The sequence below is a fragment of the Haematobia irritans genome, chromosome 1, assembly GCF_050003625.1.
Source record: "Haematobia irritans isolate KBUSLIRL chromosome 1, ASM5000362v1, whole genome shotgun sequence".
Lineage (NCBI taxonomy): Eukaryota > Metazoa > Arthropoda > Insecta > Diptera > Muscidae > Haematobia > Haematobia irritans.
The window spans coordinates 47,045,232-47,064,490 of NC_134397.1; positions in this window are offsets into that span (position 1 = coordinate 47,045,232).

Below are 19,259 nucleotides of genomic sequence, written 5' to 3' on the forward strand. Positions count from 1 at the left end.
GGATTTCGAACTGGAGAACGAAACATCTTTTTATAATTCGATCGTTTGTCGGGGTCACCAATTGACGTGGTATTTTGTAATTCAAAAATTAAAACACAAATTTTACAAAAAAAGATGATAGATTTATTTTTTCTTTTTAACACGTCTACAAATATTTTCTAACTAACTCAAAAAATATGTATTGGAAAATTAAGGCAAGCAACAAAAATGCAATGCCTACTAGATATTCTCTTGCAAAATTCAAATATTAAAACAGAAATATATTATGCTAGCACTACATACTTGACAAGAAAGGTAATGTTAAAACTACTTTGTTAAAATATTTAGTTTGGTTTGATTATAATAAAGTTACATGAATACAAACACAAATAAGAAAATTCAAATCTAAGGTTACTTGATGAAAATTGAAATTTAATATTTAAAATATAATTATAAGTATAATAAAAATAATGGAGCCACCACAATGTTAACATTTAATCGGGCAATGATTTGAAAGAAGTTCACCAGCTGTTGTGCCTAGTCGTATTCCTGATTGGGTCACCCAATAGTAGTCCCCTTCAGTGAGCTAAATATGCAATCGGGAGAGATAAGTCGCGACCTTAGAATGACAAGGTTCTAAGTGAATAGGGATTTAGTGTACACTTAGAACCTTGTCATTCTAAGGTCGCGAAGTGTTGGTGTGCTAATTTAAGTGTCAATGCAAAGCCATTCTATTTTACCTAATAATTTCTCCAAATAAATTAGAGAAGCGTGTACTAGATTCGCTATGAACCTAATGAGGTTCGCTATGAATCACTTGTTACTTAGTATGATATTTTTCTCGCCCACTTTTCTTTCACTTTTTCTCTACTCGGCTTCAGTAATATGTCACAAAGAATTCTTGTTATCCTTGCAAAACAGAGTTATTTGTGTTACTGATGGTAAAAATGAGTGTTGTGACTACATTTATCCTTATCCTGTTCTTTTACTTTGGTCTTGTCATCCTTGCTGATATCCATCTCATAGAGAGTGTGTGTGTTTGTAGTGTTACAGTATAGGATGAGGATCTTCATAGTCATACGGTTCGAGTTCAATGGTTAACAAGAACGCGTCATAGTACCACAAACTGCAGGCCTTTAGCTGTCAACAGCGTAACGTTAATAAAAAGGATAAACGAAGAGCTAAAAAAATTGAAAGCCGCCGCAGGATATGGTATCTCAACGACCGATAAAATCCAAGCGAGCAGCCAGCCAACCAGTTAAAGGGCCTGCTACTAAAAAATGTATGAGTTTGTGATGGTTTTGCTCAGGCTCAGAGTATGCAAAACTCAAGTGCCAAATTTGATTGTAACTAACGTAGGTTGTGAACTATTCAACCTTCTTTTTTTGTCAATGGGAAGAAATAATTTCAAACTCAAACAAAAAATAAAAACGATCTATGTTGGTGGTGATGACATGACAATCACATATTTTTAATATCGTAGTGCCTAAAGATAAACGCAATATGACATTGGTTATTGCTATTAATAAGACAATTCTCAAAGGCTAAAATTGGTCCTTAGAGTATAATTGGAATGTGGGATCATGAATAAGTAGCATAAGACCTCAAACAAATATATACGCCGTAATATCGACTAGGGGATATCTTATTTATCCTCCTGCATAGATTATGAACAATTGTTCTCATAAAACAATTGGGGAAAGTCTAAAGTCGGGCGGGCCGACTATCCTGCGTCACTTAGTTGATCTACATTTTCGTTACCATCCTAAATCCTTTAAATTTGTTGGGTGCTATATACAAAGGTTTATGTTCCCATATACATATGTTATATACGGGAGCTATATCCAAATCTGAACACATTTTTCCAAAATCAATAGGGTTCTATTCTGAGCCAAAAACCCATACTTGTGCCAAATTTGAAGGCGATTGGACTAAAACTGTGACCTAGACTTTGATTACAAAAATGTGTTCACAGACAGACGGACATGGCTACATCGACTCAGGAGTCTATTTCGTCTCCTTCTGGGTGTTGCAAACATATGCACTAACTGTTCCACAGTGTGGCACAGGGTATAATTAATTGAAACTATTAACTTTTTAATTAAATTAGAAACATTCAGTCAAGGATTGAAATTTTTTAAAATTTCAATTATAAAATTAACTTTTTAATAAAACTCGGAAACGTAGGACAGTTAAAAAATTATGGATATATATTTTTTTTAAAATTCTTAAAATTTAAAAATTTTCTTGAAGCTATGAATTTTTGGATCAAACTGAAAAGTATTAAAAATGGATTCGTTTTTAATTAAAAAACCAGTAAGGAAAGTCTAAAGTCGGGCGGGGCCGACTATATTATACCCTGCACCACTTTGTAGATCTAAATTTTCGATACCATATCACATCCGTCAAATGTGTTGGGGCTATATATAAAGGTTTGTCCCAAATACATACATTTAAATATCACTCGATCTGTACAGAATTTGATAGACTTCTACAAAATCTATAGACTCAAAATTTAAGTCGGCTAATGCACTAGGGTGGAACACAATGTTAGTAAAAAAAATATGGGAAACATTTAAATCTGGAGCAATTTTAAGAAAACTTCGGAAAAGTTTATTTATGATTTATCGCTCGATATATATGCATTAGAAGTTAAGGAAAAATAGAGTCATTTTTACAACTTTTCGACTAAACAGTGGCGATTTTACATGGAAAATGTTGGTATTTTGACCATTTGTGTCGAAATCAGAAAAACATATATATGGGAGCTATATCTAAATCTGAACCGATTTCAACCAAATTTGGCATGCATAGCAACAATGCTAATTCAACCCCTTGTGCAAAATTTCAACTAAATCGGAGTTAAAAATTGTCCTCTATGGTCATATGAGTGTAAATCGGGCGAAAGCTATATATGGGAGCTATATCTAAATCTGAACCGATTTCAACCAAATTTGGCACGCATAGCTACAATGCTAATTCTACTCCCTGTGCAAAATTTCAACTAAATCGGAGCAAAAAATTGGCCTCTGTGGTCATATGAGTGTAAATCGGGCGAAAGCTATATATGAGAGCTATATCTAAATCTGAACCAATTTCAATCAAATTTGGCACGCATAGCTACAATGCTAATTCTACTCCCTGTGCAAAATTTCGACTAAATCGGAGCAAAAAATTGGCCTCTGTGGGCAAATGAGTGTAAATCGGGCGAAAGCTATATATGGGAGCTATATCTAAATCTGAACCGATTTGGCTGATATTTTGCAAGTTTTTCGAGACTCCTAAAATATTCGGATGTACGGAATTTGAGGATGATCGGTTGATATACACGCCAATTATGACCAGATCGGTGAAAAATATATATGGCAGCTATATCTAAATCTGAACCGATTTTTTCCAAAATCAATAGGGATCGTCTTTGAGCCGAAACAGGACCCTATACCAAATTTTAGGACAATCGGACTAAAAATGCGAGCTGTACTTTGCACACAAAAATACATCAACAGACAGACAGACAGACAGACAGACAGACAGACAGACAGACAGACAGACAGACAGACAGACAGACAGACAGACAGACGGACATCGCTAAATCGACTCAGAATTTAATTCTAAGACGATCGGTATACTAAACGATGGGTCTCAGACTTTTCCTTCTTGGCGTTACATACAAATGCACAAACTTATTATACCCTCTACCACAGTAGTGGTAGAGTGGTGAAGGGTATAATTAATTGAATTTTGCAATCAAATTGAAAAATGGCGCCCATTGGTTACTTCCATTCTTTTACTTGCAGCATATTCTCTAGGTTTCTCTTCTAACATATTAACATATAACATATGATCTACCGTATTAACATATATGTCACAAACATGTTATGCTAGTTTATGAACAATATATGCTTGCACTTAAAAATATTGTGTTAAAAAAATTGAGTTTCAAACATATAATTTTTACACGAAAACATATGAAAAACAGTCCTTGCAAGAACTTATTCCGATATTAGTACAAATCTTCTATCGTATACGGGTTTGCATTCAAATGTGGTTGAATTCAAGAATTCTTATTTCTTTGTGTAAAATAAAACAAACGAAAAAATATTTTCCCTTAAAGGCTTTATTCATACAAAGTGGTAATTCCTTCAAATTCTTTTTGTGTAGGTTTGTTCAGATCTGTTTGTTGTGTTGGTTTCATTGGTCAGAAATTCATCTATTTTATTACAAATGCTTGAGGCCAATTTTAGTTTTCTTTGAAAAGGTGTTTGGCCATTGTATGACCTTCTTAGCCATGTCTTGAAACAACATCTTTTACTGGCCAACGATTTTTTTTTTTATTATTTTATTGCGGATTAAAACAAAGAACTATGTGAGTATACAAAATAAAAGCTTAAAGGTTTTTCTTAAGGCCCATTATAAAATTACAAACCATTATTCCTATCATACGTTTGAAAGTATGTCTTGACATGGCATTACAAAGATACGAGGATATTTTAATTGAAAAAAGAAAATTTCGCAAAAGAAATGTTTTTTTGGTGTAATTCAAGTAAACAAACATTTTTGAAAAAATCAATTTGTTATAATAGAAAATTATATTATTATGTTTACCATATTGTTATAATGGCTAAATTTTAATGACTTGTTTCATTCGATAATTAGTGTGATTTCAACAGACTGACGAACATTGCTATTCAGAATTTCACTACTCTCCATAATATATATACTTTATGGGTTCTTAGACCAATATTTCGATGTGTGACAAACGGAATGATAAAGATAGTATAGCCCCATTCTGTGGTGGATGGTATAACAGGTATATACAGGCCAGAGAATGAAGCGGCCGAGTAGCGCCGCCAACCATTTTTTGCCAGTCGATGCTGCCGCCGCCGAATATGTCGACTCTTCTCGACTCAAATTTAGCCTCCACACAGACGAAAAAGACTGTTTTTCATATGTTTGCGTGTAAAAATTATATGTTTGGAACTCAAATTTTTTAACGCAATATATTTAAGTGCAAGCATATAATGTTCATAAACTAGCATAACATGTTTGGGACATATATGTTAATATGTTAGAACATATTATTATTAGTTTATTTAAACTCATAATAAATTATGAAGATAAATGCAAAAAAATAATGGTACTAACAACTAAGGTTTTCGATCTAAAACATATTATGTTTGGGACATAAAATATTTATAAATATAATAGGCTTAGATGCATATACGAGTATATATTAATTTAGAACAAGTATATACGGCCGTAAGTTCGGCAAGGCCGAATCTTATGTACCCTCCACCATGGATTGCGTAGAAACTTCTACGAAAGACTGCCATCCACAAATTTCAACTCACATGGTTGTTAAATATCATATGCTATCACCACGTACCAAATTTCAACCAGATCGGATGAATTTTGCTTCTCCAAAAAGCACCGGAGGTCAAATCTGGGGATCGGTTTATATGGGAGCTATATATTATTATGGAACCAATTCCTGCATGGTTGTTGGATACCCTATACTAACATCACGTACCAAATTTCAACCGAATGGGAAGAATTTTGTTCTTCCAAGGTGCTCCGGAGGTCAAATCTGGAGATCGGTTTATATGGGGCCTAATATATAATTATGGACCGATATCGACCAATTTTTGCATGGGTGTTTGAGGCCATATATTAGCATCACGTACCAAATTTCAACTGAATCAGATGAATTTTGGTCTTCCAAGAGGCTCCGGAGGTTAAATCTGGTGATCGGTTTATATGGGGGCTATATATAATTATGGAGCGATATGGACCAATTTTTGCATGGTTGTTAGAGACCATATACTAACACCATGTACCAAATTTCAGACGGATCGGATGAAATTTGCTTCCCTTAGAGGCTTCGAAAGCCAAATCGGGGGATCGGTTTATATGGGGGCTATATATAATTATGGACCGATATGGACCAATTTTTGCATGGTTATTAGAGACCATATACTAACACCGTGTGCCAAATTTCAGCCGGATCGGAAGAAATTTGCTTCTTTTAGAAGCTCCGCAAGCCAAATCGGGGGATCGGTTTATATGGGGCTATATATAATTATGGACCGATGTGAACCAATTTTTGCATGGTTGTTAAAGACCATATACTAACACCATGTGCCAAATTTCAGCCGGATCGGAAGAAATTTGCTTCTTTTAGAGGCTCCGCAAGCCAAATCGGGGGATCGGTTTATATGGGGGCTATATATAATTATGGACCGATGTGGACCAATTTTTGCATGGTTGTTAGAGACCATATACTAATACCATGTAGCAAATTTGATCCGGATCGGATGAAATTTGCTTCTCTTAGAGGCCTTGCAAGCCAAATTTGGGGGTCCGTTTATATGGGGGCTATACGTAAAAGTGGACCGATATGGCCCATATGCTATATCATCCGACCTACATCAATAACAACTACTTGTGCCAAGTTTCAAGTCGATAGCTTGTTTCGTTCGGAAGTGAGCGTGATTTCAACAGACGGACGGACATGCTCAGATCGAGTCAGAATTTCACCACGACCCAGAATATATATACTTTATGGGGTCTTAGAGCAATATTTCGATGTGTTACAAACGGAATGACAAAGTTAATATACCCCCCCATCCTATGGTGGAGGGTATAAAAAGCCTATAAACATATATGTGTTTAGAAAGAGAGTAGGTTAGGTTAGGTTAGGTTATGTGGCAGCCCGATGTATCAGACTCACTTAGACTATTCAGTCCATTGTGATACCACAGTGGTGAACCTCTCTCTTATCACTGAGTGCTGCCCGATTCCATGTTAAGCTCAATGACAAGGGACCTCCTTTTTAGAAAGTGAGTAAGCGGCAAGTAAAACCAATTGGCGCCATAAAAATATATCCGCACAAAGAAAATTTCATTAAATTTTTTTTCTACCAAAGTATGCCCTAAGGTGAAACATAATATTTGTGAACAATACAAACAATACAAACAATATTTTGTTTGGACAAATCCTGAAAATATATATGCTTGAAGCAAAATGTGTTTGGGGTATATGTTATAGAAGCGATTTTTTAGGGTGCAATTAATCAACAATATCGTTTAAATCAGAACATGTATATACAGCCGTAAATTAGGCCAGGCCGAATCTTATATACCATCCACCATGGATTGCGTAGAAAATTCTACTAAAGACGGTCACCCACAGTTAAATTACATCTTAAAACTTCTTAACATCATCTTCTAAATTGTAAGTTAGTTCATGAGGGATATTTATTAGACAAAAGAAAGGTCGATTAAATACGTATAACAGGTTGGCTGATAAGTCCCCGGTCTAACAAAGAAAAACACATTTTTTTCTCAAAATTCGTTTTCAACATAGTTCCCATCAAGAGCGATACAACGATTATAACGACCTTTCAATTTTTTGATACCATTTTGGTAGTACTCTTTCGGTTTTGCCTCAAAATAGGCCTCAGTTTCGGCGATCACCTCTTCATTGCAGCCAATTTTTTCCCAGCGGGCATCCTTTTGAGGTCTGAGATCAAGAAAACGTCGCTGCGGGCCAGATCTGGAGAATACGGTGGATGGGGAAGTAATTCGAAGCCCAATTCATGAATTTTTGCCATCGTTCTCAATGACTTGTGGCACGGTGCGTTGTCTTGGTGGAACAACACTTTTTTCTTCTTCATATGGGGCCGTTTTGCCGCAATTTCGACCTTCAAATGCTCCAATAACGCCATATAATATACACTGTTGATGGTTTTTCCCTTCTCAAGATAATCGATAAGAATTATTCCATGCGCATCCCAAAAAAAACAGAGGCCATTACTTTGCCAGCGGACTTTTGAGTCTTTCCACGCTTCGGAGACGGTTCACCGGTCGCTGTCCACTCAGCCGACTGTCGATTGGACTCATGAGTGTAGTGATGGAGCTATGTTTGATCCATTGTCACATATCGACGGAAAAGCTCGGGTGTATTACGAGTTAACAGCTGCAAACACCGCTCAGAATCATCAACACGTTGTTGTTTTTGGTCAAATGTTAGGTCTCGCGGTACACATTTTGCACAGAGCTTCCGCATATCCAAATATTGATGAATGATGTGACCAACACGTTCCTTTGATATCTTTAAGGCCTCTGCTATCTCGATCAACTTCATTTTACGGTCATTCAAAATCATTTTGTGGATTTTTTGATGTTTTCGTCGGTAACCACCTCCTTCGGGCGTCCACTGCGTTCACCGTCCTCCGTGCTCATTTCACCACGCTTGAATTTTGCATACCAATCAATTATTGGGGTATCGGTTTATATAGGGGCTATATATAATTATAAACCGATGTGGACCAATTTTTGCATGGTTGTGAGATACTATATACCAACACCATGTACCAAATTTCAGCCAGATCGGATGAAATATGCTTCTCTTACAGGCTCCGCAAGCCAAATTCTGGGGGTCCGTTTATATGGGGGCTATACGTAAAAGTGGACCATTTGCATTACCATCCGACCTACATCAATAACAACTACTTGTGCCAAGTTTCAAGTCGATAGCTTGTTTCGTTCGGAAGTTAGCGTGATTTCAACAGACGGACGGTCGGACGGACATGTTTAGATCGACTCAGAAAATGTGAATGAAATGTAAATTTGGTTGTAAGATTAGTTGTACAAGTAATTTCATTACCATTGCGATAACTTCGACTTGATTTTGTAGTGGATAATTTTCCGCTGCCGAAGAGACATATTTGTATCGGCTGAGCTGCCGCCGCCAGAGGCACAAAGTGTCAGCCACCGCCGACAAAAATGGGTAGGCTTTCATTCTCTGATACAGACTTATGTTCGACCGATCGAATCTTATATACCCACCATACATTAGATATAATTATTTCCTTTGAAAACTCTCCGTCGTAGTGGGCTACTTGAAAATTTATAGAGTTTCAGATGAACGGGGCCAATATAGGCTATCTGCGAACTTGACAGATACACGGACGTCGTTATATCGTCTTATAATTTCAAAAATATATATTTTATATATATTGCGATGTGTTACAAAATTTCAACAATATATATTTTATATATATTGCGATGTGTTACAAAATGAATGACAATCTTGTCTTACTCCCATCATCATTCTATGTTGGTGGCTATAATAAGTCCGTACAATGAAATATATTTTACAATAAACGGCGAACTATTCGGACAATGAAGACGCTTGGAGCTTTGAAATAGATTTCCATGCTTCATAATCCTTTCATGGACTCGTATCTTATTATTTAAAAATTCTCCATTTAAAAATCTTTTTGGGAATTTCATACGATACCCTCCCTCGTTGTATTTGTACGTGGGGCACTCAGATTTGATTCGCACTACAGGACTACTTGGGTGTAATACAAAATGAAATAAAGAAAACACAAGTGTAAATATTTCATTCACAAGAGCTTCAGTATCTAGGTAAGTTGAAATACAAAAGGTAAAGAAAGATTGCCGTCAGTGGTTTGTAAGAAGCCAATGCCTTTAGTTGTATGCATTTCAAAAAAAAAAAAAACAAATCAACAGTAAATGTACAAGATAGACTGAATAAAGGATATATGAATACGTCGGTGTATACCTATCCTTTCATGGCAAAATAAAGTTTACCAAACAAAAAAAAAAAAAGAATATTGTTTTTCTTCTTTTCAAGTGAAAAGCGATTGTGTTCAACAGAAATAAGAAAACGGAAATTAACCTTCGGTATTTTGTTAACTTTTCGTTAACTTGAATTCAATTCAATTTTACTACAACAAGTTACAAAGCGGGTGAAAAGCGAAATAATAGCAAATCAAATTTAATATAATTCAGTTAAAATATAAGAAATCTGATTAATTGTATTTTACTCTAAGTCATCTGACATTTTTGTTTGAAATTCATCGTAATATCGCCCTGAGTCGACCTGTGTATATCTAATCGCCTTTAAATCTTTTGTTCAAATCGAAATTACCTTTTTGTCAAGAAAAGTTGAAATAGAATTTTGGTAATCTTCAAAATTTATTAACTGACATTTAGTTTTTTTGGAACTGGAGACTATATTGGTCAGAATCCTTTATTCGATTGCTTACAGCGACTAACATTGAATAATCAAAGCTTAATGAAATGGTTGACAAATCAACCAACCAAATCAGGAAAATGTAATATAGATCATCCAGAGATCCATACCAGCCGATATTTCTGGTTTTGCTCCCGTTAAAAAAAAAAAAAAAAAAAACAAGTATATACGGCCGTATATGGGAGCCACCGTGGTGCAATGGTTAGCATGCCCGCCTTGCATACATAAGGTCGTGGGTTCGATTCCTGCTTCGACCGAACTCCAACATGTTTTTCAGCGGTGGATTATCCCACCTCAGTAATGCTGGTGACATTTCTGATGGTTTCGAAGCTTCTCTAAGTGATTTCACTGCAATGTGGAACGCCGTTCGGACTCGGATATAAAAAGGAGGTCCCTTGTCATTGAGCTTAACATGGAATCGGGCAGCATTCAGTGATAAGAGAGAAGTTCACCGATGTGGTATCACAATTGACTGAATAGTCTAAGTGAGCCTGATACATCGGGCTGCCACCTAACCTAACCTAACCTAACCTACGGCCCTCCACCATGGATTGCGTAGAAACTTCTACTCAAAGCTGTCATCTACAATCGAATTACTTGGGGTGCGGTAACACTTGCCGATGGAAAGGTATCTTTAAACTTCGTAACACCGTCTTCTAAATTGCAAGATAGTCCATACGTGGTATATATTAAACTAAACAAGTATATACGGCCGTAAGTTCGGCCAGGCCGAAGCTTATGTACCCTTCACCATGGATTGCGTAGAAACTTCTTCTGCACACTGTCATCCACAATCGAATTACTTGGGTTGCGGTAAAGCTTGCCGATGGCAAGGTATCTCGGAACCTCCTAACACCGTCTTCTAAATTGTAAGTAAGTTCATACGTGGTATATATTAAATTAAAAAAGACCGATTAAATACGTATATAATTCTATAGAAATAAAATTTTGACAAAATTTTCTATAGAAATAAAATTGTAACAAAATTTTCTATAGAAATAAAATTTTGACAAAATTTTCTATAGAAATAAAATTTTGACAAAATTTTCTATAGAAATATAATTTTGATAGATTATTTTTGGCTCGAGTGGCAACCATCCCCAGCAAAAACTCCTATTACCAGGTATGAGTACAAGTATGGCCCATGGGCCAAATTGGTAACAACTTCCTCGTACATATATCAGTAGTAATACTTTTACACGGGCATGACATTGGAGGAAAGTACTTCCGTGCAAGTATACCAGCAGTCGAAAAATAAGTACTTCTTCGCAAGCATACCAGCTCACTCTTTACCATAAAGATATCCAAAAAGTGCGAACTCACCCCTGTTGTTTTGTATCCAACATACTACACCACGCTCCGCGACATGGATCTATTCAATGATGTTATTTTGTAATATAAATTATGTACTATACAACTTTATATATTTATATATTTATATTTTATTGGCAATTTTTTTCTGAAATGTAATTTGGCATTACTTTTCGCTACCATTAACGGTGCCCACTGTAGAGCCGAACCCGGACCTCAAGATATGATTTTGATTACCGGTATTAATAGAAAGAATCACTTTTTGCCTACACAGGTAAGTTATTATTTTTAAACCCCAGGAAATATTGCAAGTAGTAACTTTTTGATTACCGGTATTACTGAAAGAATTACTAGTGCTTACCCAGTTATTGCTGGGTGATTATGAACCGATATGGAGCAATTTTTGTGTGATTGGTGATCGGCTATATATAATTATAGACCGATAGGGACCAATTTTGGCATGGTTATTAGCGGCAATATACTAACACCATGTTCCAAATTTCAACCGGATCGTATGAATTTTGCTTCTCCAAGAGGCTCCGGAGATCAAATCAGGGGAACGGTTTATATGGGGGCTATATATAATTATGGACCTATATGAACCAATTTTTGCATGTTTATTAAAGACCATATACTAGCACTATGTACCAAATTTCAGCCGGATCGGATGAAATTTGCTTCTCTTTGAGGCTCCGCAAGCCAAATCTGGGGATCGGTTTATGTGGGGGCTATATATAATTACACTAGCCAACAGTCGTTTTGTGAATTGGTTCTAGCATAATTTTTCTCATTGATTTTGACCTACTAAACACGAAAATGAGTTTTAAAAAATTTTCTGTCGAGTGGTTTTCGAGATACAAATTTTTGAACTTTTTTTTTTAATTTTTGGAGGTACACTTACAATTTTGAGCATATCTTTCGTCTTTTTGACCTATTTGATCCTACTACTACTTAAATTAACGAAAATTGAGCGGTCTACAACTCATTCTCAGAAAATTCTCAAATCGGGTAAGTAGTTTGGATGTTGGCGGCTTAAAAATTAAAAAACGGCGTTATTTTGGTAAAAATGTGGCAGAAAAAACCATAAAAAATTCATATAAAATATAAAACACGATGCTATCAGCAATTTTGGCTGAAATTTTTACAAAGAAAATAAGCCCTTACTTAACAAAATCTTACAACAAATAGCGGACTTATAACTTTTTGGTAAAAGACCGAAAAGACCAAATCAACGCATTAACGCTGTTTTCCACATGGCATAAAATGTACAGTTATATCTTTGTACCCATCCACCATAGGATGGGGGTATATTAACTTTGTCATTCCGTTTGTAACACATCGAAATATTGCTCTAAGACCCCATAAAGTATATATATTCTGGGTCGTGGTGAAATTCTGAGTCGATCTGAGCATGTCCGTCCGTCCCTCCGTCTGTTGAAATCACGCTAACTTTCGAACGAAACCAGCTATCGACGTGAAACTTGGCACAAGTAGTTGTTATTGATGTAGGTCGGATGGTATTACAAATGGGCCATATCGGACCACTTTTAGGTATAGCCCCATATAAACCGACGCTCAGATTTGGCTTGCGATTGCTCTAAGAGAAGCAAATTTCATCCGATCCGGCTGAAATTTGGTACATGGTGTTAGTATATGGTCCCTAATAACCATGCAAAAATTGTTCCACATCGGGCCATAATTATATATAGCCCCCATATAAACCGATCCTCAGATTTGAACTCCGGAGCCACTGTTCCATATCGGTCTATAGTTATATATAGCCCATCCCCAATCACACAAAAATTGGTCAATATCGGTTCATAATTATATATAGCCCCCATATAAACCGATCCCCAGATTTTAACTCCGGAGCCTCTTAGAGAAGCAAAATTCATCCAATCCGGTTGAAATTTGGTACGTGGTGTTAGTATATGGTCTCTAACAACCATGCAAAAATTGGTCCATATCGGTCTATAATTATATATAGCCCCCATATAAACTGATTCCCAGATTTGGTTTGCGGATCCTCTAAGAGAAGCAAATTTCATCCGATCCGGCTGAAATTTGGTACATGGTATTAGTATATAGTCTCTAAGAACCATTCAAAAATTGGTCCATATCAGTCCAGATTTGAACTCCGGAGCCACTGGTCCATATCGGTCTATAGTTATATATAGCCCATCCACAATCACACAAAAATTGGTCCATATCTGTTCATAATCATGCTTGCCACTCGAGCAAAAATAATCTAGCCAAATTTTATTTCTATAGAAATTTTTAATTCTATAGAGAATGTTGTCAAAATTTTAATGCTATAGAGAATGTTATCAAAATTTTAAATCTTCTTAAAATTTTGTAAAAATTTTATTTTTATAGAAAATTTTGTCAAAATGTTATTTTGTCAAAATTTTATTTCTATAGAAAATTTTGTCAAACTTAATTATACACGTATGGACTACGTGGTATATATTACGGTATTAGGAAGATTTAAGATACCTTGTCATCAGCAAAAGTTACCGCAACCCAAGTAATTCGATTGTGGGTGACCGTCTTCAGTAGAAGTTTCTACGCAATCCATGGTGGAGGGTACATAAGCTTCGGCCTAGCCGAACTTACGGCCGTATATACTTGTTCTAGTTGTTTCTTGTGGGAAATCTAGCGGTTTTTAGTAAATATCTTCAAAAATAATATTTTATTTTTCTAAGAACTCAATAACAGCGTTATACAGCAGTTATATAAAAATTAAATGTCAAATATAATTCAAATATTTGTATGGTAACTTTGAGAGTATCTGTATGCTTAAATCTTATTACAATCCCTTGTTACCCTTAGTTCCCTCCAATAATATGGTTTTTTCCATTACAATCTCTTTCACGTTCGAAGATATTCTTTGTCGAATGCTTTAAAAATAAATCTGCTCTGTAGGAAAAAAAATGATGCAAAAACTTCCCTCCAATACGGGAAGTCAGAAGTGTGCCAAGATTATTCAGGACGACAAAAAAAAAAACACAGAATGCAAAACTACCAACACTTGAACAGGGATTTATGTGTACACAATCTGCCACCATCACCACTGGGGAGACAGTAGTCAATTGAATTCAGTGTTTTTGGCCAGGATATTTAGCTGTTTTCATGAATATCCTGTATTCTTCAACTGCAATAGTATGCGTGCTATACGGTAGATCTTGTTATTGCCTCGTGCCATAAAGGTCTCTCAGGGAAAGCATAAAATGCTGCACTGAGTTGTGTATAGCTCAAAGTGCGCCGCTTCCAAATGAGCCATACTTTTGCCGAAAAGAAATATGTGTCTGGGAACTTGAGGGTATTGAGGGAGGATTTGTGGTATGTTCATATTAACAGAGTGATCGGTTTTTTATGAAGACAATACTTGGAAGCGTTTTTTGTGTTGCTACAAGCTATTAAATGGCTTAAAACAGAGGGAAATTTTCTATTGTAAGTTGTTTATGCTCTGGTGAATATAATTTTTCCAGATGGTATAAGAATTTTCTTTACTTATTATTTTCTGCATATAAAATAATATATTAGCAATAATAACGACAACTATTAAGGGAAAATAAATATAACGTTTATGACACATACAATGTTTGGATTAGGACTAGTGTTTATCGATGATATATTGAATTCAATCGAAGTCATATTTAGTTCACTCCAAAGCGAATAATGTGAAGGCTGTCGAAAATTACATTTTGTCAATCGCTCAAAAAAAAAAGGCTCTATTAGATTGGTCGAAAGAAATGCTCCAAAACTACGACTACAGTACTTCGAAACACGTCTGTGACATCGTCAATAAATTATGGTGGTACGCGTATGAGTCTGAAATGCGACTGTATGGGTGTTTCTAGATAAGCCAAATTCAACAAACGTTGCTCGCGCACGAGGCACTTTCTAACAAATGATCCCTTGTTTTTGGGAAAAACTGGACATGTCGCATTCGTATCACTACACAGAAAAAAATTTCACAAAAACTTTTCCAATTAATGTGTAAATTGAGTTTTAAAAATATTGAATTAAAAATTTAATTGATTCAACAAATTTTTTAATTGAAACAAGTATATACGGCCGTAAGTTCGGCCAGGCCGAATCTTATGTAGCCTCCACCATGGATTGCGTAGAAACTTCTACGAAAGACTGTCATACACAATCGAATTACTTGGGTTGTGGTATCTTAAAACTTCTTAACATCGTTTTCTAAATTGTGAGTTAGTCCATAAGTGGTATATATTAGGCAAAAAATTTATGTATGTTATAAGTAAGTCTACAAATAATTACGAATATGGGGGGTCGCTTATATGGGCCAATTTTTGTGTGATTGGGGATCGATTTATCTGAGGGCTATATATAACTATAGACCAATATGGACCTAGTTAGGCATGGTTGTTAACGGTCATATACTAGCACAATGTACCAAATTTCAACTCGGATGAAATTTGCTCCTCCAAAAGGCTCCAAAACCAAATATCGGGATCGGTTTATATGGGGGCTATATATGACTATAGACTGATATGGACCACTTTTGGCATGGTTGTTAAATATCATATACTACCACCACGTACCAAATTTCAACCAGATCGGATGAAGTTTGCTTCTCCAAAAGGCACAGGAGGTCAAATCTGGGGATCGGTTTATATGGGGGCTATATATAATTATGGACTGATATGAACCAATTCCTCCATGGTTGGTGGATACCATATACTAACATCACGTACCAAATTTCAAACGAATCGGATGAATTATGCTCTTCCAAGGGGCTCCAGAGGTCAAATCTGGGGATCGGTTTATATGGGGGCTATATATAATTATTGACCGATTTCGACCAATTTTTGCATGGTTTTTTGAGGCCATATATTAACACCACGTACCAAATTTCAACTGAATCGGATGAATTTTGCTCTTCCAAGGGGCTCCAGAGGTCAAATCTAGGGATGGGTTTATATGGGGGCTATATATAATTATGGACAGATATGGACCAATTTTTGCATGGGTGTTTGAGGACATATATTAACACCATGTACCAAATTTCAGGCTGATCGGATGACGTTTGCTTCTCTTAGGGGCTCCGCAAGCCAAATCTGGGGATCGGTTTATATGGGGGCTATATATAATTATGGACCGATGTGGACAAATTTTTGCATGGTTGTTAAAGACCATATACTAACACCATGTACCAAATTTCAGCCGGATCGGATGAAATTTGGTTCTTTTAGAAGCTCCGCAAGCCAAATCAAGGGATCGGTTTATATGGGGGCTATATATAATTATAGACCGATGTGGACCAATTTTTGCGTGGTTGTTAGAGACCATATACAAACACCATATACCAAATTTCAACCGGATCGGATGAAATTAGCTTCTCTTAGAGGGTCTGCAAGCCAAATTTGGGGGTCCGTTTATATGGGGGCTATACGTAAAAGTGGACCGATATGGCCCATTTGCAATACCATCCGACCTACATCAATAACAACTACTTGTGCTAAGTTTTTAGTCGATAGCTTGTTTCGTTCGGAAGTTAGCGTGATTTCAACAGACGGACGGACGGACGGACATGCTCAGATCGACTCAGAATTTCACCACGTCCCAGAATATATATACTTTATAGGGTCTTAGAGCAATATTTCGATGTGTTACAAACGGAATGAAAAAGTTAATATTCCCCCTTCCTATGGTGGAGGGTATAAAAAAATCAATCATAAAAATTAATAGTATCAATTATTTTTTAATTGGATAAATTATTTTTTTAATTGGATCAATTAATTTTTTAATTGACTTAATTAATTTTAATTAAATTAATTGTTTAATTGATACTATCATTTCTGTGATTGAAGACATTTCAATTAAACATTGAAGACATTTCAATGAATCAGAAAAAAATTGTTTGTGTGTAGAACAACGCGTAGCAGTCAATTTTAGCACACAACCATTTGTTTGCTAGTTGTCTTCAATTGATTCAGAAAATCCAACCGCTGAAGACGGATCACTCTTCACCACGACAGTGTGAGCTCTCACACACATGGTTGCCATAGTTGGTAGAGTTCTACCAAAAATGGTATATTTTTTACTGTTTGGTAGAATGGTAGGATTCTTGATGTTTTGGTAGATTACTGTCATTAGTAGTAGTAGTAGTAGTAGTACTGTCATTAAAATAAAATTTGGACAAAATTTTTTATAGAAATAAAATTCATTCATTCATACATTTTAATAGTAAGATTCTACATTTTTTTTATATTTCTAAAGGTATTGCACATAAGTGGGTTAGCTTTATATATAGAATATTAGAATTGTCGTATAATAAATTAATGCCCACATGCAAAACAATTTATTGACCGTTTGTCGAATGAATTTATATGGTAAAAGGAGACTTGAGGTTTTTTTAATTTCTTTTTGGTATATGGGAGGAAATGTTTTTGTTTTTAAGCATAGTATGTTTGAAGGAAAACTATTGGCAAAAACTTTCTATACAAATAAAAAATGGTTTAGAAATAGAAATATCATTTTGACAATATTTTATATAGAAATAAAATTTGACAAAAAATGTTGACAAAAGTTCCAATAGAAATGAAATTTTGACAAAATTTTCTTTAGATATAAAATTTTAACAAAATCTTCCATAGAAATAAGATTTTGATAAAATTTCTATAGAAATAAAATTTTGACAAAATTGTCTATAGAAGCATAATATTTGGAAAACTTTTCTGTAGAAATAAAAACTTATAGAGAAGTTTCTATAAAAATAAAATTTTTACAACATTGTCTATAGAAATAAAATTTTGATTATTAATTTTGTTCGGTTTGAGGTCATAGAAACAATCAATTATTGATTTGTTTTAATATTTATTTCCAATATTTCGGTTAGTGCCACTAATCATCTTCTGGGATTTTGTATCTACATAAAATACAAAAATTAAATTACATTTAGTGTTCACAAAACATTAAATGTAATTCAATGTAGTTTAATTTTAATTAAAATTAAATTAATATGACCTCAAGCCGAACAAAATTAATAATCAGAATAATCATAAAACAGGTCAACAATACACAAAAATACGAAATAAAATTTTGACAAAATTTTCTACAGAAATAAAATTTTGAAAACATTTTCTACAGAAATAAAATTATGAAAAAAAAATCTGTTGATATAAAATTTAAAAAAAAAAATTCCCTAGTAATAAAATTTTGACAAAATTTTTTACAGAAATAAAATTTTGAGAAAAATATTCTATATAAATAAAGTTTTGACAAAATTTTCTTTAGAAATAAAATTTTGAAAAAATTTTCTACAGAAATAAAATTTGACAACAATTTCTATAGAAATAAAATTTTGAAAAAATGTTCTATAGAAATGAAATTTTGGAAAAAATTTCTAAAGAAATCAAATTATGAAAAAAATTCCCTATGAATAAAATTTAGACAAAATTTTTTACAGAAATAAAATTTTGACCAAATTTTTGATACAATTTTCTTTAGAAATAAAATTTTAACAAAATTTTCTTTAGAAATAAAATTTTGACAAAATTTTCTATAGAAACAAGATTTTGATAAAATTTCTATAGAAATAAAATTTTGACAAAATTGCCTATAGAATCTATAGAAATAAAAACTTTTGGGAACAGTTTCTATAAAAATAAAATTTTGACAAAATTTTCTACAGAAATAAAATTTTGAAAAAAAAATTTATAGAAATAAAATTTTGAAAATTGTTGTATAGAAATAAAATTTTGACAAAATTGTCTATAGAAGCATAATATTAAAAAAAAATTATAGAAATAAAAACTTTTAGAGAAATTTCTATAAAAATAAAATTTTTACAAAATTTTCTCTAGAATAAAATTTTGACAAACTCTTCTACAGAAATAAAATTTTGAAAAATTTTCTATATTTGAAAAATT